The sequence below is a fragment of the Leucoraja erinacea genome, chromosome 31, assembly GCF_028641065.1.
Source record: "Leucoraja erinacea ecotype New England chromosome 31, Leri_hhj_1, whole genome shotgun sequence".
In the NCBI taxonomy this organism is placed as follows: domain Eukaryota; kingdom Metazoa; phylum Chordata; class Chondrichthyes; order Rajiformes; family Rajidae; genus Leucoraja; species Leucoraja erinaceus.
The window spans coordinates 13,314,543-13,339,284 of record NC_073407.1 but is presented as its reverse complement, the minus strand read 5'-3'; the positions used below and the strand labels follow the sequence as shown (position 1 = coordinate 13,339,284).

The 24,742-nt window shown below is 44.8% G+C and overlaps 2 protein-coding genes and 1 long non-coding RNA gene across 5 annotated transcripts in view; 1 reads left to right on the top strand and 2 right to left on the bottom strand.

The window, feature by feature from the left end:
- Window positions 1–4,137, bottom strand: part of LOC129711936 (discoidin domain-containing receptor 2-like) — a 51,354-nt gene extending 47,217 nt beyond the window's left edge. The window contains exon 1 of one of the 2 annotated variants that reach the window (XM_055659975.1): window positions 4,031–4,137. The gene's annotated coding sequence lies outside the window, so the exon portion shown is untranslated. Of the gene's footprint in view, window positions 1–3,089; window positions 3,222–4,030 lie in introns of those variants that run through there. The other variant, XM_055659977.1, reaches the window with a different exon arrangement.
- LOC129711937 (tubulin beta chain) overlaps window positions 1–24,742 on the bottom strand; it is a 248,856-nt gene that overhangs the window by 181,935 nt on the left and 42,179 nt on the right. The window lies entirely within an intron of this gene.
- LOC129711938 (uncharacterized) overlaps window positions 3,335–24,742 on the top strand; it is a 33,682-nt gene continuing 12,274 nt past the window's right edge. The window contains exons 1-3 of one of the 2 annotated variants that reach the window (XR_008725963.1): window positions 3,335–3,454; window positions 9,560–9,657; window positions 12,708–13,897. This is a non-coding gene — a long non-coding RNA (uncharacterized LOC129711938). Of the gene's footprint in view, window positions 3,455–9,559; window positions 9,658–12,707; window positions 13,898–24,742 lie in introns of those variants that run through there. The other variant, XR_008725964.1, reaches the window with a different exon arrangement.

Genomic DNA, 24,742 nt, shown 5'->3' with positions numbered 1-24,742 from the left:
CAGATAATACTATACATGAATAATCAAGCCACTCTCAAATACAATAGGTGGAACGAAGGGAAAGATACAGAGTGCACAATATAGTTCTCAGCATTATAGCGCAACAGTTCCCCAGAGAAAGTCCAATGTTCATAATGAGCCAGAGGAGAATCAGACTATACTTTAGCTTATGGAAGGACCGTTCAGAAGCCTGACAACAGAGGGGAAGAAGCTGTTCCTGAGTCTGTTGTGTGCACTTTCAAGCTTCGTACACCTTCTGCTAAACAAGAGAAGGGAGAAAAAGGAATGGCTGGGCTGGGAAAGGTCCAGAGGCTGGGCGAGGTGTAGCTGGAGTCAATGGTGGAAAGTCTCATCATGTTCCTTGTTCTTCCCATCCACTGTCCCTACAACAGTACCTTAGAAATAGCAACCACAGGCTACTATCATAGATAACGATGGTGATGTCTTAATAGCGATGTATTTAGGATTAATGGTGATGTCCAGATGATAGTCTATTATAGTCGAGGAGGTCTTGGATGCCTTAAAATAGCATTGTGAAGTGGAGATCTTGCCTCACAAATCTGTTGGAATTCTTTGAGTTAATAAATAGCCGGATGGACAAAGGAGTCAGTGGATGTTGTTTACCTGGAATTTCAGAAGGCCTTTGATATTGCACGTTAGGCTACTAAAGAAGATGGTACTAGAGGGAAGGTACTAGCATGAACAGAAGGTTGGCTGTGTGGCAGAAGAAGACAAATAGTAGGAATAAAGAGGGCTTTTTACGGTTGGCTGCCAGTGACCACTGTGGAGACCAAGTCATTGGGTATTATGGATAGTTATATGGATGGGAAGGGAATGGTCTGAGCGCAAGTATATGGGACTAGGGGAGATTATGTGTTCGGCATGGACTAGAAGGGTCGAGATGGCCTGTTTCCGTGCTGTAATTGTTATATGGTTATATGGTTATTATTACGGTGGGGACTGACAGATTCATGATTGGTAAGGGTGTTAAGGGTTATGGGGAACTGAGTATAGATGTTGGGGTGTTATGCTACAATTATAAAATATGTTGGTAAGGCAGCACTTGGAATATTGTGTTCAGTTTTGGTCACCCTGCTATAGGAAAGATGTCATTACGCTGAAAAGAGTGCAGGGAAGATTTGAGGGGAAAATACAACGTGCTGGGGTAACAGCGGGTCAGACAGCATCTCTGGAGAACGTGGATAGATGGCATTTTAGATCAGACCCTTCAGACTGATTGTAGTAGGGGAGAGAAAGCTGTCGAAGAAGAGTCATTGAATTGTCAGATGAAGGGTCATATAGCATGGAAACAGGCCCTCCGGCCTAACTTGCCCATGCCGACCAAGATGCCCCATCTATGCTGGTCCCATCTGCCCATGTTTGGCACATATTCCTCTTAATCTTACCTCTCCATGTACCAATATAAATATCTTAAACGTCTTTTATTTAAACAACATGAGTGAAAGATAGGAGAGATCAGTTCAGCGCAATGTTTGTGCCAAACATGTCAAGTTAAAGTGATCTGCTCTGCCTATATGTGATCAATAACCCTCCATTCTATGCATATCCTTGTGTTGTTCTAAAAGTCTCTTAAACGCCATTATAGTATCAGCTCCCATCACCATGCCTGCCAGCGTATTCTTCCACAGGCCTGGTCAACTCTATCTCTCCTCATAAGGCAATCTCTCCACCACCCCTGGAACCAGTCTTGGCATCCTTTGCAGCAGTTGGAATTAAGCCGAGCACAAAAGAAGATGGTTGTAGTGGCTGGAGGTCAATTATCTCAGCCACGGGACATCTCTGCAGGAGTACCACAGGGTGGTCTCCTAGTCATGAATTACCTTTCTTCAATCCTAAGATCACGTATGAAAACTTGCTGATGATTGCACAATGTTTAGCACCACTCCGTTAATAAAGCAGACCACATTGACACGCAGCAAGAGCTGGACTATATTTAGACCTGGGCTGACGGGTGGCAAGTAACATTGGCATTAAACAAATGCAATTACTGTTGATATCCAACAAGAGAAAATCTGTCACAACCCCCCACACACCTCCCGACCTTCAATGCCGTTACCCCCACTATCAATGTTCTAGATATTACACAAGACCAGAAGCTTAACTGAAGCAGCCATATAAAAATTGTGGCCGCAAGACCAGGTCAGAGGCTATGAATCTTGCAGCAATTAACTCACCTCCTCACTCCTCAAGGCCCGTCCACCATCGACAAGGTTCTGGCCGGGAGCGTGATGGAATACTCTCCTCTTACCTGGATGCGTGCAGCTTTAACAACACTAAAGTGGCCTGATTCCATGACACCATGCAGGACATAGCAGCCCACTTCATAGACACCCTGTCCACGAGCATTCACTCAATCCACCACCAACAAAATAAACCTCCCTTACGATTAATATGTTCATTTTGACGTTAAACGATCAAATCAGCATACAATAACTCAGGTGTGATAAGGCAGCTTTAGTCGTGTATTAAAATAAGGCAGCTTTAGTCCAGTAATAAAGGCTGACATACCATTTGCCTTCGTAATTGCTTGCTGCACTTGTAACTTGTCCTTTTGTGACTCCATTAACCCCAATTTTGTGTGCTCCCACCTCATTGACCAAAGTCCTGTGTTGTACCTTTTTCTACAACACAATTTCTCCATATCTAAATAATTCTCTGCTCTATATTGATCTATATCTCTCCAATTACTGCATATCCATGTGCCTTTCTAAAAACTTTGTAAATGCCACTATCATATCTGCCTCCACCACCACCCTTGGCAGTATGCTCCAGGTAACCGCCACTATCTGTATTGAAGATTTGTTCCACACATCTCCTTTAAACTTTGCCCCTCTCACTTTAAGGCTGTGCCCTCTAGTCCTTCATATTTCCACCCTGGGAAAAAAATCCGGACAGTCTACCCAACCTATGCCAATCATAATTTTATATATGTCTATTGGGTCTCCCCTCAATCTCGGACAGTAGAGAAACCAACCCAAGCTTCCCAACTTCTCCTTATAGTAATATCCTCTAATCCAGGCAACATCTCCAAAGCCTCCACATCTTGGGGCAACCGGAACAACACTGACCTTTGTACACAATGACTCTGCTCAGTCTTAGATTCCTGTCCATGCTATTCCACCTTTCATTACAGATCCCAGAGGTTTGCCTGGTGCTGCCAGTGCCCCTGGGCTAGGAGATGGGAACAGACACTCTCCCTCTGAGGACACATAAGGAAATTCAGATGCTGGAATCTCAAGCAAAATAAACTGCCGGAGGAGCTCAAGGCAGCAGCACCCTGTGGAGGGAATGAAAAGGAGAAGTGTTGGGTCCAGACCTTACTTCAGACTGGCCAGGTTTGAGGAGATGCAATGTGAACATCTGACTCACCTGGAAGGTCTGCTGGATGGAGACAAGGGAGGGACAGAAGGAGGTTGAGGACAACCTGGGAAAGGTGTGACATCTCCTGGGATTGCATGGGGAAAGTATCTGGGAAGGGGAATGGGATGGAGGTGGTGGTAGGGGAGGGGAGGGGAGGGGGAGGGTATGGAGGTGGTGGCAGGGGAGGGGAGGGGATGGAGGTGGTGGTAGGGGAGGGGGGGGGTGGGTTCCTGAGACCTTCCTGGTGGTGACTGGAGGTGTAAATGGACCAGAGGAAGAGTCCTGACCCCGAACATCGCCTGTGTGTTCCCTCCACAGATGCTGTCCGACCCTCCAGCAGTTTGTGCTTCTCCCTGAAGGTAAACCAGCCGGTGTCCGGCCTGCTCCCCCCGCCATGTTGATGTTCCTGCCCCCCGGAGCAGCGCCGAGACCGGGCCGCAGTACACACCCACACGGCAGGCTGCAGGCCCGGCCCCGCTCAGGCCGCTGCTCCGGCCAAGAGCCGGCGGAGGAGCCGCTATCCCCGGCCCGACAGCCGGGCGCTGGCTGGCGCCGAGGCCGGAGCCCGTAGAGTCGCCGCTGCCGCTGCCCAGCACCACCACCCCCCTCCCCCTCCTCACCGAGCCCGGCCCGGCCCGGCCCGCTGTACCTGAGTCCGCCGCTCTCTTCTCCCGCTCCGAGCCGCAGCTCTGCCTCCCCTGCGGGCGGGCGGGCGGGCGGTGAGCCAGCGGCTGGTCCCACCCCCTCGGCCCCGCTCCAGGCCCGGACTCCCCCTCACTCCCCTCCCTGTCCCCTCTCACTCCCGATCCTCCCCTCCCCCTCTCCCCCCCCCGCTCCCCTCTCCCCTCTCCCCTCTCCTCATCCGCTCTCCCCTTCTCATCCCCTCCACCTATCTTCACTCCCTTATCTTCCACTCCCTTCCTCCAATTCCTCATTCCCTGTTTCTCCTCATCTTCCCCCCCACCCTCCCACTCTCCCTGCCCATTCCTACTCGGATCCTCCATCCCCATTCCCCCACTTCTTTCCCATTCTCCCCCATTCCTCTTCACTCCCTCCCCACTCTTCCCATTCTTCCCCATTCCTCTTCACTCCCACCCCACTCTTCCCATTCTTCCCCATTCCTCTTCACTCCCTCTCCACTCCTCACTCTCTTCCCATTCTTCCCCACTCACTCCCACCACATTCCTCCTCACTTCCCTTTCCTCGTCCTCCAGCCACTCCACATCCTCTCACCCCCCTCATCTCCCTTTCAACCCTTTCCCTTAATTCTCCTAGCTTCCAATACCTCCTCTTCCTCCATGTTCCCCTTCATCCCTACTTTCTAAATCAATCCATTTACTCCTCTCCACAATGCACATTTCCTCATCACATCCCAGTACTCTCCTCAATCCCCACACGTTAAATCCCTCATCTCCCCTTCCTCGCCCTTCCTCCTCTCCCCTCTTTTACCTACTAATTTTACTCTTTCCCCATTTCATCTCTCCCTCATCTCCTCCTCCTCCTCCTCCTCCTCCTCACCAGTTCCTCCCTCTCTTCATTTCCCTCAGTCCCCCTTCATCTCCCCCTCACACCCTCATCTTCCTTCCTCACCCTCACACCAGCCCCCCTCATCACCCCCTCCTCATCCCTCCTGACCACCCCCTCCTCATCATCCCCTCCACATTCCCTTCCCTCCACATTCCCTCCTTCTCAACCCCTCTCCATATTGCGCCCTCATCCTCACTTTACATCCTCCAAACTATCCCTCCCCCTTACTCTGTCCGTTTCCTCCTCGCCCCCCTCACCATTCTATCTGACCTATTGCTCCTCCCCTAAACTTCCGTCTTGTCCCAATCTCCCAACCATCCAACTGCTCTCCTCTGCCTTTCATCAGACAATCCTACCATACCCTCTCACTGAATCTTCTCCCTCCTCTCCCATCCTCCCTGATACTGCGGTCTCTCTTCCACCTCCCACTCCTCATCTAACCCACATCACCGCCTCCTTCTCTGCCCCATCCACTCCCTGCCTCCCCCACTCCATATTTGCCCCTCCTCCCACCACTGCTACAGCTCTCTCTACCTCACACATCACTTTATATTCTCCTCTTCATCGTACACCTATGATTCTCCTACCTTCGCCTCCCCACTTTTCTCCACTGCCATTGCCACCCTTCCACTCGCTCCATTCCTCGTCACCTCTCCCTCTTCTTACCCCTGTTCACACCTCACCTTTCTAGTCACCCCCTTTCTTAACCTCTGGATTTCTTAATTAACTCTGCAAAGCTATTTCCTTTTTTATATCTTTCCCCTGTCATGACCAGGAATCTTTAGGTGCCAGTCCTGTCCTCCAACCATATCTCATTGATAGCAACAATATCATGGTCAAGTAATGCCCTAACCTCTCTTCCTTGTCCACCCGACACTATCTCTTCCATGGCCCTTCCCACTTCCCCCTCTACATTTCACTGTCTTCTGCTCAAGACACTCCAAACCTCGCCCATGCCCTCTCTCCAGTCCCACTCCATCCCCAACTTCCCTCTGCCTGTCCAACAGCTATAACTCCCCTTCAACCATCCATTGAGATACCTCTCTTCCACTCCCATTCATTCCAGCCCACTCTCCCACCTCCCCATTTCCCCTCTCCCCTTTACCACATTAAATTTCAGCAAAAATCTTGATTTTCCCTTCCAACATGCATTCGCTCTTTTCACCTCACCAGTCTTGCTCTGCTCTCCATCCATTCAATTCCCCACACTCCTGATTCCTGCTCTGTTCCAACCCCACACTCCTCCTTCTCCCCTGAATATCCTCCCAATAACACCCACAAACATCTCCTCCATGTTATTCTTCCCCTCTTCCCCCTTCCCACCTCACCATTCATCTCTCTCTACCCCTTCTCCATATCCCATCTCCCTCCACCCCTTCTCCACTTTCCTTTCCCTCTCTCCTTCTCTGTCCCCTTTTTACCTCTTCCTTCCCCTCTCGCCCCTCCCTCTCTTCTTTTTAACCTCTCCTCCTCTTCATCCCCTCCCCCCACACTCATGCACCCTCCACTTCCCCACTCCCTCCCTATCCTTGCTGTGTCCTGGCAAATGAAGACAAATAGCCCATATGGCTTCTTCAGCACCTTATCAATCTGCACTGCCACCTTCAGGAATCCTTAGGCATGGACATCAAGGTCTCTCATTTCTTCAATATTACCGAAGACTCTACCATTCATTATGTGTGGCTTACCGTGTTTAGTCCACTTAAAGTGAATCATCTTTCATTTATCAGGTTAAATTCTATCTGCCACCACTCTGCCCATCCTACCAATTGATCAATATCCCGGTGGCTCAGCACTTCAACTCCCCCTCCCACTCCGTCTCCGACCTCTCTGTCCTGGGTCTCCTCCATGGCCACAGCGAGCAGCACCGGAAATTGGAGGAACAGCACCTCATATTCCGTTTGGGGAGTCTGTGGGGGCTTACATCGAATTCTTTTGTTAGTCCTTGCTGTAAAGTCCTCAATCCCCTTCTCATCCCATCCCCCATTCAGGCTCCTCTCCTTTTCCCTTTCTTGCCCGCCCACTCCCGTCCCCGATCAGTCTGACGGCCCGAAACGTTGCCTATTTCATAGATACCCGCTGATTCCCATTTTTTGTGTAACCTACGATCAATATCATTCCATGGCCTTGCATTATCCTTTACACTATTACACCACCACTGATTTTATATAATCTACTAGACGGCCAGGAAAATTATTGGCCCCCTTTTGTTTCTGAGTTCTGCCCATATGGCCTCATGTGATGATCCTTTAAAGATATACTCCCTCATTACAGCAATAATGGAATTCTTAATCAACGCTGCAAAGTTACTTCCTCTTTTATATCTTCCCCTGTTGTGACCGGGAATCTTTAGGTGCCCTTTCTTCAATCATACCTCGGAGACAGCACCATTATCATGTTCTCGTGAAATGATCAATGATCTGAGTTCATCTGCCATACCAGTCAGTCTCCTTGCATTGTAATAGATGCAACTTCATCTTCAGGTCTTCCAATGACTGCCCTGCCTACGGGACTTAGTTTTCTTCTGTATTTCACTGAAAATCCCCACAGCAATTGAAGAACCAATTCTTTGGTCCAGTCCCTTGCCAAACCCATTAAACCCTTCTGGGTTTTAAACCTTTCCATAGCCAAGATCATGGCTGCACTAGAGGGGAGGAGCAAGAGTCTGGAGTCAACAGTGCCCGGAGACTGGATAGAGAGGGGATAGACAGTTCATACTGTAGCTGTGGACCCCGGAAGCCTTCCCACATACACTGTTCTGAGCAGGTGACATCAGAAGAAAGCCAGAGATTACAATTTCAGAGATTCTGCTCTTTAATTTAATACATAGCTCCCTCAATGCATGTTGCAGGACCTTATTCCTCCTTTCATGTTTGTTGTTAGTACTAACTTTACTTTAGACTTTAGAGATACAGCATGGAAACATGCACTTCGGCCCACCAAGTTCGTACCGACCAATGATCACCCCATACACTAACACTATCCTTCACACTCAGGGACAATTTACAATTTTTTTACCGAAGCCAATTAACCTACAAACACTCTTTGGAGTGTGGGAGAAAACTGGAGCACCCGGAGAAAATTCACGTGGTTAGAGGGAGAACGTACAAACTCCGTACAGACAACACCCGTAGTCAAGATTGAACCCGGGTCTCTGGCGTTGTAAGGCAGCAGCACCATTGTGCCGTCTGCTAATGTCACCCATAACCTTTGGCTGTTTACCGACCCCCGTTTAGAATGCCCTTAAGCTGTTTGTGACCATCCTTGACCATGGCACTAGAGAGGCAACACATCATCCTGGATTTAGGTCTACAGCCACAGTAAGAACTGTCGATCTCCTCTCTATCAAGTCCCCTGATGCTGTTGACCTCTGACTCTTGCTCTTTCCCTCTACTACAGCCATGATCTTGGCTCTGGATGACACCAGAGAGCTGAATGGAGCATGAAATGGCCCTGATTAGAGAATTCCCAACCTTTTTATGAATATTTTGGAAGCAGGGGAGGGCACGAAGTTCAGGGAGGTGTGTGTTAACAGTCTGGACACATGCCTATCAGGAAAGAAGAAGTGTTAGAGATAGTGACACACATCAAGGTTGGAAAATCCTCCGTAGCAAATGAAATTTATTCCGAGGTGTTATAGAAAACAGGAATAGTTTGGTGGCGTACTGACAGATATTTGCATCATCTTTAACCACAGGTGAGGGTGGAAGACTGGAGGGTAGCTAATGTTGTTCCCATATTCAAGAAGGCAGTAGGGATAAGACAGGAAACCACAGGCCAGTGAGTCTTGCATCAGGAGTAAGGAAACTGGGGAAATATTTTTAGGGATAATATTTATGATCATTGGGAAATGCTGGGCCTTATTAGGGGAAATCAACAATGTTTTTTCTTATGGGGGAAATGCTGCCTGAGAAAACAGAGGAGGTTACTAGGAAAATTGATGAAGGCGAGACAGTAGACATGCTATGCATAAACTTTGACAATGCTATTAATGTCACGCATGGTACCATTCCTCCTGTAAATCTCAACACAGCTGAAAATCTACAAACATTTATAGCCCTTTCCCTGCTCTAAGCTTTCTGGCTTCAGTGGAATCTCAATTGGATTACATTAGAGTCCTAGGGCAATGCAACACAGGAACAGGACCCTTGGCCCAACTCGTCCATACCAAAGAGGACATCTCGGATGTCCTGTAGTGGAAAGTCTATCTTGAGAGCAGATGCAATAGAGACGTGGGAATTGAGAGTAGGTGCCTTTGCAAGAGGCCAAGTGGGAGGAGATGTAGTCCAGATAAATGCAGGAGACAATGGGTTTATAGTCAATAATCTGTCTCCTGTGATGGAGACAAAGCAATCCAGAAAGAGGAGAGAGGTGTCAGAGATAGTCCAAGTGAATTTGACACCCCTGTTGTTGAAATTAATTTCTACGATGTGAATGATCTTTGCATAGGGTGCTTCATATCCTGTTAGTTATCTTTTAATGTGATAGTGTATTTCACACTTATGTGTTTATTCATTGATCAATGTTGTGTCCTCCAAAGATATAAACCATTTAAACAATTCCCAAATTATTCTCTCATAAAGAGAAGTAGTTTCCAACTAGGGATGACGAAGGGTCCTGACCTAAAATGTCACCCATCCTTTTTTGCCAGAGATGTTGCCTGACCCGTGGAGTTATTCCAGCACTTTGTGTCTATCTAGGGGTACAACCATTGGAAGCAATTGATGGATGTTTTTTCATACAAAGCCAGTAAGTTTTACAATTCCTTCCTTTAGATTGCTTTAAATAAGATGGAGTAGTTCATGCTGCAATGGTTATTAACCAAACAGAATTGATTACAGTATGTCAAGAAGATAAATGTTTCCAACTACTCCAAAACGTCCTCATAAGGAGAAATTGTTTACAATTTATCACATAATAAATAGAATCAAGGATCATAGCGGGCAGTACCTACATTTTTTTGTGAATACGTTTGTGCTCAACTCTCATTTAGTTGCCTTTGAATAACATACGTGTGCTTCAATGGCTATTGGTGAAACAGAATGAGGTCCTGCAATGAGATGAACAATGAGAACTACTCTAGTAAGAAGAACTAAAACTGCTGGAAAAACTCAGCAGGTCAGGCAGCAACTGAGGCAGATATGAAAGTGGCATTTAAGATACTTTTGGACAGGCATATGGATATGCAGGGATTGGAGGGATATGGATTATGTGTAGGTAGATAAGAAACGGTCTTGGCATCATGTTCCGCACAGACATTGTGGGCCGACGAGCAAATAATGGCACACAATCGATGTTTTAGATGATACAGATTATTTTATAATACAAAGGCTATCAATTAAATACTGTTAAGTATTACAATGAGATAGATATTTCCAAGTACTCCAGAAAAGCTCTTAACATGAAGTGAAATACTTCACAATCTGTCACGGAAAGTTCATGGAAGTTAATTCACACAATGAGAATGAATTTTGAGGATGGTGCTGCTTGCAACGCTAGATGCCGTTAGATGATGTGGAATACTTAGTATTATGGGGACTATTAACAAAACAGAGGGTAAATCTCACAGTGATCTAAATGTTTCCAAAGACTCTAGGATTTCCCTTTGTGTAGTTTACAATGTGTTACACAACAAAGTTGCGGAAAATTATACCTACATTGCGTATGAGTTTTGCAGATGTCACTGCACACCTGTCAGATACCTTTGGCCATCATAAAGTACTTTATGCCATAAAGCTGATTAACGGAACAGAGCTCGCTCTTATGCTGAGATTAACATTTTCTAATATTCTAGGATTCCTTTTCACATAAAGAGCAGTACCAGAGCACTTTATCATGCAACAGATACAGTCAGTTGCTAGCTATTGTGAATGGGCCCTGCAGATGGCACCACGTACAAGGCTGGAGAACCACGTAATACCAAGAATGCTAACCACAGCTAAGTCCCACAACAAGATAAACACTTTCAAATTGATATACTGACTGGTCTATTATGTAGATATTTTTAATTTAAAGAGATACACATACATGAGATGATACTGAGATGAGGAAAAGTAATTTCACCCAGAGAGTTGTAAACCTGTGGAATTCTCTGCCACACAAAGCAGTGGAGGCCAATTCATTGGATGTTTTCCAGAGAGAGTTAGATTTAGCTCTTAGGGCAAACGGAATCAAGGGATATGGGGAGAAGGCAGCAATGGGGTACTGAATGTGAATGATCAGCCATGATCACAGTGAATGGCGGTGCTGGTTCGAAGGGCTGAATGGCCTATTCCTGCACCTATTGTCTATTGTCTATAAAAGCTTTATCAACTTATCATTTTAATTTGTATTGTTGGTTTTGGTGGTCCCTGTAAGCATAAGTTGGAAAAAAGCTTTGCCCGGCTCCTGTGAAGAGACTGCCACGAAGAAAGGGTTTTTGCTCCCTGGGTTATTTTCAACCATTTAGTTATAATAACTATATTACACCAGCACGATGATGGAGTGAAGCTATTTGCTCATTTATTTTCAGCAATTTCTGACACATTGGGATGAGAAATTTGGAAGAGAGACTAATATTCTGTCATTATCACAGAATCATACTGTATAATTCTGCTGCTTTGCACTGACAATTTAATAACTCTGGCACTGAGTAATAACTCTGGCACTGGCTCTGGCCACTTAAATCAGATTCGCCCTGGACATTTTATGACTGTTTTTACTTGTATTTTAATGTTGCTGTTTTTTACCTGCACTTTTTTAAAACTATTCGTACTGTTTTATCAGGAACTGGATTGTTTTTTTATTGTTTTTTTTATTTTTATGCGTGAAATGTTTTAAGTTTTATGTGCGATGCTCCGGTATTCCCTGGGAAACATCTTCTCATTTTGCACTGTACAACTGTTGCTTTGCAAGATGACAATAAAGGATGATAATGATGATAACACAGAAACATTTTCAACCCATTGAGGCCGCACCAACCATCAAGTTTGCATTTACACTAATCCTACTCTAATCCCACTTTATTCTCCCACATTCCCATCACCCATGCCAGATTCCACCACTCACCTACACACCAGTGACACTTTACAGCAGCCAATTAATCTACCAGCCCATATTGTTTTGGAATGTGGGACAAAGCTGGAGCATGTGGAGGAAACCCATGTTGCTCATACGGACTCTGCACAGACAGCACCCGAGGTCAGGATTGAACACGTGTCGCTAGAGCTGTGGGGCAGCAGATCTACCATCTGTGGCACCATGATGCTATGTTCATTGTACACCACCAGCCGTAACCATCCCACCTGGATGTAGCTACCTGACATTGAACCTCCAGAGTCAATAGGTGGCCTCTGCACAAATATCTGCGGCTGCCTTCTGATTAACTGGTGATTTTGGCCAATAAGGGTAGGCAGCTGCTCAATATCTTGCCAAGGGGCTTCAAACACACTTGAGAATGAACACAAAGTGCTGGAGTAACTCAGTGGGACATGCGGCATCTGTGGAAAACATGGATAGGTGATGTTTCGGGTCGGGACCGAAGAAGGACATGGACACCCGTCCATGTTCTCCGGAGATGCTGTCTGACCCACTGAGTTACTTCAGCATTTTTTGTCTTTTTTTGTAATCCAACATTTGTAGTTCCTTGTAACTACACTAGATAATAGGCCGGTGAATATATTTTCTCTTCACGCTAATCATCACTTTTCTAAATCATGCTGAATTAAAATAAAAATTTCTGTCAGTGGTCCATGCTCACGAATATGTACGAGGGTTGGGTAATTTGTTTTTTTTTTTTAACCACTTTAAAAAAAAGTCAGGTTTCAATGCCCCTGGATCAGTGCCTGGAGCAGCACAATGACAGCATTACAGACATTTGTTTCTTCTGATAAAAGACTTTCAATTATTGCCACAATTTATCGGCCATGTGGAACTCTGAGTCTGACCACTTCCTGCACACATTGAAGAGAAGTAAGGCTGAGAATTTACAACATTCCTGGGAACAACTACCACTCTCTTTTATACTGGAATAAAACTGCCTTTGCAATTATTTTTGCAGTGCCTTCACCGTGTACTTCCTCTGCAATGTTTCCAGTCATTTTTTACAACGTACAGCTCTTCAGGATACCAATTCTCTTCCTGTCATTCTCAGCCCTCACTGTGTAATGAAGCTGAAGATTAAGAAATCCATGATTTTCAGCTGATGAGCTGATGTACACAATGATCCACTAATTTGTTTAAGTGCCTCCGAATTTTCCACTTTGGTAGAATTTACTTTTAAGCAAAATCGATTGTGCATTCTCTACCCACAGGGATTCCCTGTACCAATCAATGACCAGGGAACTTAGTTGCAAGCTGGCAGAAGTAAGCTATGGAATTTATTGGAGTTAAGCTGGCTTGACTTCCCTGGGTATTAGTTTGCTGGTAATATAGAGCCAAGTCATATGCATTTCAGCTACCATGCTGTCATGCTTTTAGTTTCCATTGGAATACCCGTTCGACTGCTCAGTCAGCAATGGCGCCCTGGGATATTGTGGAAATGCTTGGTTTAGGTACCTGATTATTGAATATGAGACAGAGGTAATGTGTTTCTGAAATTCCAGTCACCAGGGGAGTAATTCTGCAGCTCCAAAAAACCCAAATATAAATTATTAAAAATCAAGTGATGCAAGATAATGCCACCAACAAATAACTTATTCAAGTTTTGAATATATTAGATATTTCACAGGCTGAGTATTTATCATGTTGCATCTTTACAGGACTTTGGTTTGGAGTTTGGTGTGTAATACTGGATGAATTTAAAAGAGAGTTTGAGAGAGCTCTAGGGGCTAGTGGAATCAAGGGATCTGGGGAGAAGGCAGGCATGGGTTACTGATTGTAGATGATCACAATGAATGGCGGTGCTGGCTCGAAGGGCCAAATGGCTTCCTCCTGCACCTATTTTCCATGTTTCTATGTTTCTATGTTCTGGTTGACACATTGCAGGAAGGTTGTGGATGCTTTGGAAATAATGCAGTTTAGTTTACCAGAGGAATGGCTGGGTTAGAAGATATTACCTATTAGGAGAGACTGGAAAGACTTGTTTTTTTTTTACTCTAGAGAGATGGAGACTGAGGAGAGACCTGATACAAATATATATAATTATGAGAGCCATAGATATGGCGGAGAGTCAGATGCTTATTACCCAGGGAGGAAACATCAACGACTTAAGGTCATGGCTTTAAGGTCAGAGGGGAGAAAGTTTTGAAGAAGATGTACAGGGCAGGATTTTTACATAGAGAGCGGTTGGTTCCTGGAATGTGCAGTCAGGGGTTCTAGTGGAATCCAATACAATAGTGGTGTCTATGAGACTTTTTGATCGGAGCATTGATCTGCAGAAAATTGAGAGATATGGATCAGGCAGGCAGATTTGTTTATCTTGGTATCAAGTAGATTGAAGAGCCTGTTGCTGTGACGGGTTGTTCTATATCCCATGTTTTTATCAGTCCAGGTTTGCTGATTATTACTTCTGCATGGAAATGGTTGGTGCTTTTGCCACCAGCAGAATTATTAGTGAGCCCCAGCTGAGTACATTATCACAATGCTAGAGCTTGCAGTCTGCGCCAAATTGATTGAGTAAGATCATTGGCACAAGCCAGGGCCATGAGCCAGTTTGGCTGCATTTACTGTAAGCTGACATCAGGCTTACGCCAGCACCCTGACAGACAGATGAGAGTTTTCCAGTTTTACAGATAATCCTATTCTTAAATTATTGAGCTGAGCTGTCAAAAGCAAAGCCTTTCACTTTCTACTCAACTTTGGAGGATGTAGGAAAGCACAAGTCATGTTTTTTTATAAAGCCCAGCTAACGTGCAGATCAGAGTTTCACTGAAGCAACTGCCCAGAAAGAAAGTTCAAGATCCAAAGCAGCAATTTACCCCACAGAGAGACAAAGGATGCCATTGATTATTTTTGTCAACATGAGAAACAAACAGGATTTGTTCTGAGCGTTTACTGTCGGGAGCACCCGGACGCCCGTGGAATCCTAATGAGGGTACAATACTCATGTGCTGCAGAAGCAACATTTGCACTAGATTATTCCTCAATGAGGAATAATGGTCAGCTCAGCTTAATTCTGCCATTCAGAGGCTTCCAGTCATACACGTGACTGTGTCTTAAGCTGCATCACAGCTTCTATGTTCAATTTGAAGCTTTATTCCTTTTTTTCTATTATTATCAGTCTATGAATGTAAGCATGCAGGTACTGCAGGCAGTGAAGAAAGCGAATGACATGTTGGCCTTTATAACAATCGAATAAAGGAGCAAAGAGGTCCTTCTGCTGTTGTACATAGAAACATAGAAAATAGGTGCAGGAGTAGGCCATTCGGCCCTTCGAGCCTGCACCGCCATTCAATATGATCATGGCTGATTATCCAACTCAGTATCCCGTACCTGCCTTCTCTCCCTATCCCCTGATCCCTCTAGCCACAAGGGCCACATCTAACTCCCTCTTAAATATAGCCAATGAACTGGCCTCAACTACCTTCTGTGGCAGAGAGTTCCAGATATTCACCACTCTCTGCGTGAAAAATGTTCTTCTCATCTTGGTTCTAAAGGATTTCCCCTCTATCCTTAAGCTGTGACCCCTTGTCCTGGACTTCCCCAACATCAGGAACAATCTTCCTGCATCTAGCCTGTCCAATCCCTTAAGAATTTTGTAAGTTTCTATAAGATCCCCCCTCAATCTCCTAAATTCTAGAGAGTATAAACCAAGTCTATCCAGTCTTTCTTCATAAGAAAGTCCTGACATCCCAGGAATCAGTCTGGTGAACCTTCTCAGCACTCCCTCTATGGCAATAATGTCCTTCCTCAGATTTGGAGACCAAAACTGTACGCAATACTCCAGGTGTGGTCTCAACAAGACCCTGTACAACTGCAGCAGAACCTCCCTGCTCCTATACTCAAATCCTTTTGCTATGAATGCCAACATACCATTCACTTTCTTTACTGCCTGCTGCACCTGCATGCCTACTTTCAATGACTAGTGTACCATGACACCCAGGTCTTGTTGCATCTCCCCTTTTCCTAATCGACCACCATTTAGATAATAGTCAGCTTTCCTGTTTTTGCCACCAAAGTGGATAACCTCACATTTATCCACATTATATTGCATCTGCCATGCATTTGCCCACTCACCCAGCCTATCCAACTCACCTTGCAGCCTCCTAGCATCCTCCTCACAGCTAACACTGCCCCCCAGCTTCGTGTCATCCGCAAACGTGGAGATGTAACATTCAATTCCCTCGTCCAAATCATTAATATATATTGTAAATAGCTGAGGTCCCAGCACTGAGCCTTGCGGTACCCCACTAGTCACTGCCTGCCATTCTGAAAAGGTCAGAGCCCTAGTGAGACCACACCTGGAGTATTGTGTGCAGTTTTGGTCCCCTAATTTGAGGAAGGACATTCTTGCTATTGAGAGAGTGCAGCGTAGGTTTACAAGTTTAATTCCTGGGATGGCGGGACTGTCATATGCTGAGAGAATGGAGCAGCTGGGCTTGTACACGCTGGAGTTTAGAAGGATGAGAGGTTATCTCATTGAAACATATAAGATTGTTAAGGGCTTGGACAGGCTAGAGGCAGGAAACATGTTGCCGATGTTGGGGGAGTCCAGAGTAAGCCATTTAGAACGGAGACGAGGACATTTTTTTTCTCACAGAGAGTGGTAAGTCTGTGGAATTCTCTGCCTCAGAGGGCAGTGGAGGCCGGTTCTCTGGATGCTTTCAAGAGAGAGCTAGATAGGGCTCTTAAATATAGCGAAGTCAGGGGATATGGGGAGAAGGCAGGAACAGAGTACTGATTGGGGATGATCAGCCATGATCACATTGAATGGCGGTGCTGTCTCGAAGGGCCGAAACGGCCTGCTCCTGCACCTATTGTCTATTGTCTATCAGATTAACACAAACTGAGTGTTGTGTCGGCTCTGTGGCCTGCAGCAACATTTAGTTCTAAGTTTGCTGTTGCTTGCATGGAGTCAAATGCTGGAGGACAGAATAATCATAATTCCAGAAGTTGTGTCCAGTAAGACCTTGGGCGGCCACCCTGTAGCCCCTTCACTTAGAGAGTCATAGATCAGAGAGAGACAGAGCATGGAAACAGGACCTTTGGCCCAACTCATCCATACCAACCAAAATGCCCCTTATAAGTGTGTTCAATTTGCTGGTGCCAGATGTCTTTTCAATGTTGTTATTTTACCTGCTTCAACTACTTCCTCTTGTAGCTCATTCCATTTATCTATAGGCCTCTGTGTGGAAATGGTTGCCCCTCAAGATTCTATTAAATCTTTCCCCTTAAGCCTATGCCTAATTCTTGATTGCTTTACCCTGGGCATAATAATCTGTGCATTTACCCTATCTATTCCCCTCATAATTGTATACACCGCTGTAAGATCGCCTCTGATCCTCCTATGTTCGAAGTAATAACATCCTAGCTGCCCAATCTCTCCCTGTAGCTCAGGACCTTGTGTCCTGGCAACATCCTCGAAAATCTTCTTTGCACTCTTTCCGGCAGGGTGGCCAAAATGGATCACAGTACTCCAAGTGTGGCCTCACCAATGTTTTGTAAAGCTGTAAATTATATTGAGCCCAGATTAATGAAGAGCAGAATATCAAAAGCCTTCTTCACCACCCTATCTACCTGTGATGCCACTTTCAGGGAGCCTTGTACTTGTCCTCCTTGGTCTCTCTGTTCTACAACTCTCCCCAAGGCCCTACCATTCACTGTGAATTTCCTGCCCTGGCTTGACTTCTGAAAATGCCACACCTCACACTTACCTGAATTAAAATCTATTTGCCATTCCTCATCCCGTTTGCCCAGATGATTCATCCCTAAAACTGAGAAGGATATCAATGATCTGGAGTCATTGAGGACCAGATTTTGATGGCAGATTTTATTTCTTGAAGGATTTTATTGAATGCTAAATATTTACAACCCTGTAGTTTCATGATCACAATTAGTGATACTAAATTTTCATTCCAGAATCATTTCATTATGTGAATTTAAAAGTCTTTAGTTTTATTAACATGTCCCTGATTAATGTCCAAGGCCCTGTTGTTAGTCTAGTGACTAAACCACAATGCCATTCATATCCACAATGACAGAGCTCTATTTAGTTTAGTTTAGTTTGGAGGTATAGCGCAGAAACAGGCCCTTCGGCCCACTGAGTCCGTGCCGACCAGCGATCCCCGCACATTAATACTAGCCTACACACACTAGGGACAATTTTCCATTTCCCATCATGCCAAGCCAATTAACCTACAAACCTGGGTTCTGCTGCATCTTTGGTCAATCAATCAAATAGCACTCTTACCCTCCATTGCACCAAGCACAGATTACCAAGACACCGAAGGGTTCTAGTATTTACACCACATTGGTGTGTTTAGTGGGGCATTTCCAGAGTTGAGGCTGACTTACAGCCTCTGCAGCAATATTTTATCGTGAAGATGAAAGAGGCTGTGCTTTATCCGTCGGACAGATTTAATTATTTCTTGCAAGCTTCCTTATCACCATCCAAACGGCGAAAAATGGGCCCTGTCAAAGATCAGACAGTAACAGCACGATAAGGCCTAATAACCCCTGCTGTCTCAGAGGAAACGAATGATCAGACTTTGCTACACACAGTGACAGACAAAGTAAGTGTGATAGGCACAAAATGCGAAGTGGTATGATCTTATTCAAAACATCATATTGCTTGCAATTAGGGGAAATCCACAAGATGGCAGGCTTATAAAGCTTCTGTTCAGAAACAAGCTTAAATCACACATCAGGCCATTTTTATGCATGAAGCATTCAGAAACCAGACCCAGATGATTCATTACTGCAGCTTCACAGGAACTGTGCTGCCGAACCAATCACCAAAAGATAGGTTATTTGGAATTATTTGGGTAGCATGGTGGCGCAGTTGCTTCCTCACAGTGCCAGAAACCCTGGTTCGATCCTGATTAGGGGTGTTGTCTGTATGGAGTTTGGACATTAGATCTTCGGTTTCCTCCCACACTGCATAGACATACAGGTTTGTAGTTTAATTGGCTCGGTATAAAATGTAAATTGCCCCTTATGTGTGTGTGTAGGGCAGTGGTTCCCAACCTTTTTTTGGCCATGCCCCACCTAATCACCTCTCAAATCCTGAACCCCCCCCACCCCCATGTGGTGATATATAATTTTGATAGCATTGATAGATTTTAGTACCTCATTAAGTACAGGAGAAATATTTTTCGACACTAAGTTCTCTCTATGAATAACACAGTGCACATGAAGCATTTCCGGATTCTCATCTTTCATCAATTTTAAGCAGCCATTTTTCTTGCCCATCATAACAGGAGCACCATCAGCTGCACAAGATGTTGTTTTCCATTGGTATATTATTGACATCTAAGTAGCGTTTTAGTTTATTATATATATCAGTGGCGGTGGTGGTGGTCTCTAACGATTTGCAGAATAACATTTCTTCAATTGCCCCCCCTTAAAAATCAAATTGCCCCCCTGTGGGGCGTACGCCCCACGTTGGGAACCACTGGTGTAGGGTATTGCTAATGTGCGGTGATCGCTGGTCGGTGCGGGGCTCGGTGGGCTGAAGGTCCTGTTTCCGCGTTGGATATCTAAACTAAACAAAAATTGTATTCTCCTTTAATTTTGTTTCACTTTCTTTATTCTTTCATCTGGAGCAATATTTCAGTGCAGATTCATGCAGGAGTTTTCTAAAATATAATTCAGAATGCTTGCCTCCGCACTCCTCATTGGAAACCTGATTATTTCATTTTAAAAGACTGACTTCGGCCAACATCTAAGGGAGAATATGAATTAAGCACTGGTCAGCTTTTTTGCTTAGTAGGTTCAACTGCTTCCTCAAGCAACTAATATCTCAAAAGGTCGAAATAGTAACTGAAGAAGAAAAACATAATGCCACTAGTTCAAGGAGAGGCAGGTAGGCCATTGAATGAATACAGATACCACCAAAACATTACCATTGAGAGGTGCTCCATCTAAAAAAGCAGACAATAATATCAGAAAGAGGCAGCTCTTTCCTCAGTTACACTTTCTCATTTTCTCTCCTGATGTCCCTGACTCTTTGTAGAGTCGTTCAGTCGTATGGCACAGAATCAGACCTCTTGGTTCACCACGCCCCAAACCAACCATTAATCACCTATTTAGACCAGTACCATTTCATTCTCCCCATATTTCTATCATATCCTGAGGAGCAATTAACCTACAAATGCCCATGTCTTTTGGGATGTGGGAGGAAACGAGCACCCAGAGAGAATGGGTACAGTCACAGGAAGAACATACGAAAGCCTCCAAGCCAACACTCAAGGTCAGGATTGAACTAGGGTCTCTGGAGCTGTGAGGCAGCAACACTACACCTGCACCACTATGCTGCCCACTTGTGGCACCATGCATTTTCGGAAACCACCTGATTCGCATTCATTTTCCTTCTTCTATGAAACTTGTGGTGAAACCAAAGCCAGTTTGAATATGCACTGATTAGCAAGTGATAATTTATGAGAGGCAGCAGAATGGTGATAAACACGAGGTCAGATACCTCTCACCTTCAGCCCAACCCCTCCATGCTGACCAAGATGCCCCACCTAAACTAGTCCAATGTGCCCACTATTGGCTCATATGCCTTTAAACTTTTCCATTCCGTGTACCTGTCCAAATGTCTTCTCAATGTTGTTATTGTACGGAAGAAGTGTCCCAACCTGAAACGTTGCCTGTTCGTGTTCTCCAGAGATGCTGCCCGACCCACTGAGTTACTCCTGCAATTTGCAGAGTTTTTAGTAAACCTTGTTACTTCATTTTAGGTTCAGGAGATTTTGCAGTGGAAGAAGTTCTCCTCTTCTCTCTGATGGGAGCTCTGCTAGACTGTCCCGCACTGCTTTCCCCTCTGTGATTCCTGCTGCTTTCTTACTCCCCAAAGTCTGAAGAAGGTTCCGACTGGAAGCGTCACCTGTCCATGTTCTCCAGGAATGCTGCCTGACCTGCTGTGTTACTCCTGCACTTTGTGTCTTTTTGTTTTGTAAGCCAGCCTCTGCAGTTTCTTGATTCTTGATTCTACTTGTTATTGTACCTGCCTGAACTACTGCAGTTCATTCCATACACCTGCCGCCTTCTGTGTGAAAAAAATTGCTTCTTAAGTTCTTATTTTTTTCCTCTTTCACCTTAAAATTGCTTTTGCCAGTTCTTCATTCTCCTACATCACTCTTTCTATGCACCTCATGATTTATACACCTCTATAATATCACCCCTAATCCTCCTGTGCTCCATCTTGCCCAATTTCTCCCAGTAGCCAGTTCCCTCTAGTCCTGGCAACATCCATCTAATGCTTCTCTCTGCTCTTTCCAGCTTAATGGCATCTTTCCTGCAACAGGGTGACCAAAGCTGAAAGCAACACTTCAACCGTGGCCTTATCAGAAACGAACGTAGGAAAATGTCACTTGATCCCGGGGACCCGGGAACCTAGCAACTGTATAACAGTGAATAATTCTCCTGGTTCACCTTTATTTGAATAACAGAGCATAATTAAATAATTGGGCTGCGCGTCATTGAATCTTGCAGCATCTGCCGTTTGCCGAGTTTGCCATAGCATCTTTTGGAGGTTTAATTTTTGGGTCGAGTTGTATGAAAGTGTAATTTGACAACACAACAGCAAGAGAGATCAAGAGTCTGGGAACGGAGTGAAGAGGCCATTTCCCGAACCTATCTACTGAAGGTTTGTGAAATTATCAGCGCAAAGATTAAATTAGAATCCATGAGTTCAATGCCCCAATTGCCAAAACTGGATATAAAAAAAGAGATAAAGAGGAAAGAAGATGAAACCATGAGCGTAAAGTTAATGAAGGGTCATTTAAACATTTTTAAAAAGTCAATTTAAAGGACATTTTTTAAAAAGAGGTTTCATCTCCAACACACCAATGAAAGAGTTTTTTCTCTCAGTGGCTTTAGGACCGAATGAGGCTCTCCATTTAGGGGGGACCTTTCAAAGAGGTTGATGTGGACAAGCTATCAGAATAGGGAAGATTCAAACAAAGAGGACAATTCAGACTTAGGGGTGCTTCTCAGAGATGGTGGCGGTGTTTGAGCTCCCAGTGGAAGTCAGGTTCATGGCTTTAAAAATAAATGGATGTTGTATCATTCTGTCTGCCAGGCAGGCGGGACTGAGATTCATATGTATTGGAGTCAATGGGTAAATGCTGCTGAAATGTCAAGTGAGGAATATGTGTGAATATCCAAACATTGCTGCCATGTTGCCGACTGACCTCACAATGGTGGGCAGAAGTAATTTTGGACTGAAGGGTGCATGGGAAAGTCTCACTAATTGCTGATTCTAGTAGCTACCCTGCTGCGAACAAATTAGGTATCCTGCCTCGGCATGTTAGATGTTCACACCAGCTGCAAGAGATAAATGTCATTTAGCACATCCCTGATTAACATTTTCCATCTTCTCCCAGGGCTAGCTAGTTTCAAGGATAATGACAGCTGAACTTACTTTGAAATTCAATGATAAATGTGTTTTGTTCTTTGTTGTATATTTATTTTGGCTTTTCGACTTTCTATCTGCTTGAACTTTTAGTTCGAATTGTTAGATGGGGGACTACTTTATATGCTGGATTTAGTAACCACTTGCCATTGATATACATCAAAGGAACCTTTTATGAATGGGGGCATTAGAGACTGCAGATGATTCTGGAATCCTGAGCAAGCAACAAACTGCTGGAGGAACTCAATGCGTAAGGCAGCATCCGTGGGACGAAATAGACAGATGACGTGTTGGATCAGGAGTGAATCTGTGGAATTATTTGCCACAGAAGGCTGTGGAGGCCAAGTCAATGGATATTTTTAAGGCAAAGATAGATACATTCTTGATTAGTACGGGTGTCAAGGGTTATGGGGAAAAGGCTGGGCAGGAGAATGGGGTTAGGAGGGAGAGACTTGATTGAATGGCGGAGTAGACTTGGCCTAAATTCTGCTCCTATCACTTATAACCTTATGACCTTGATCCAAAACGTTGCCCGTCTATCTGCCTTCACAGATGCTGCCTGACCTTCTGAGTTCCTCCTGCGGCTTATGTTTCGAACGGGTCAAGTTTTCACCTTATTGGACAGTTGTCCTGCCAAAAGCCAAGATGGGGGTCAATAAATGGTAAACATCATGCATTGTTCCGAGCCTGGGAAAGCTGTTAGATTAATATTCTGGGTCAGATTTCAGCATCTTGTATTGAGTTGCGTATAATTAAAAGCGGAGCCCTGGAGAACATTGGCTTTCTTGTGCGCATCCTTTCCAATGTATTTCTCAATGATGAGCCTCTGATGTGGTTGTTTACTTCCTCCCTTGCCCCACCGCACTCCACACATCTTTGATGTTCCAGTAAACCTAATCTTTCTTGCTCAAGACGTTTCTTTCCTAAACCTCAGCTGCAGGGTGCATGTCTTCATTGCTTTGTTTTTTTTTTTCAATAAATATGTTTCAAATGTTACCAGGAATTAGTGGGACAGGACAGGGAGTGGGAAAGAGGGAGCTGGTGGGCGGAGTGGGTGGGGGAGAATTTACAGAGGTTACTGTTACTGAGAAATATTTGTTTTTTTCTATTACTGGAACAGAAAAACTTAATAAGGTTTCATAATCTGATAACTATTCTTCAAGGGAGAGATTTTAATATCTGATTACATTTAAGGCTTTGTCCAAGTCCAAGTCCAAGTTAGTTTATTGTCATGTGTCCCTGATAGGACAATGAAATTCTTGCTTTGCTTCAGCACACAGAACATAATAGGCATTTACTACAAAACAGATCAGTGTGTCCATAAATCGAAGTGGACTCGCACATGTTTGATAAGCAAGGCCAAATTCTGCAAGTGTTGAGGTGAGTGGGAGGATTGGGTGTGTGGGGACGGGCGATGGGGACATGGATGGTACCATGGTCTGTTTCAAGCTGAGATGAGGGTGGCCATTTGTTGAATCCAACACCATTGCTGTTGTTTGACAGGAACTTTAGCCAATGTAGTTTGACGAGGAACTTTTAGCGAATAAGCTTCCCAGTTGTAGTAAGCAACTTAAAAATTTAAGCTGGAGGGCGTGGGGGGTGGGGATTTAATTGGAACCTGAGGAGTAACTTTTTCACACAAATGGTGGTGGGTGTGTGCAACGAGCTGCCGGAGAAGATGGTTGAAGTGGGTACTATCGCAATGTATAACATTCAGATAGGTACATAGATAGGACTGGTTTAGAGGGATAAGGGCCAAACGCATGCAGGTGAACTATAGATGAGACAGGTTACACAAAAAAGCTGGAGAAACTCAGCGGGTGCAGCAGCATCTATGGAACGAAGGAAATAGGCAACGTTTCGGGCCGAAACCCTTCTTCAGACGGACTATAGATGAGACATGTTGGTCGGTGTGACCAGTTAGGTTGAAGGGTCTGCTTCCACACTGTATGACTCTATGAGTCTCTATGAATATGACTCTAAGCCAAGAGATATTCACGACAGCTGTGGTGGTGATTACTCTACTCCCATGGGCTTGGTGTGAGGTGTTGCGGGAAATACAAAGCTGGGTGAGGGACCCATTCTGTCTGATTGTGGCCTGAGTGGAATTCAGCCCTCACACCGAGGCTCTGTTGCTAGGATCTGGCAGATTTACATCCCACCCCACACTCTGTGATGACACACCAGCACCGTGCAGCAGAATGAATGTACGTTGGCCGTGCTGCCCTCTGGTCAGACATTGAACTCATGTCCTTTTAGTTTAGAGATTTAGTTTAGTGTCTTAGTTTAGTTTAGTTTAGAGATACAGGCAAAAACAGGCCCTTTGGCCCATTGAATCCG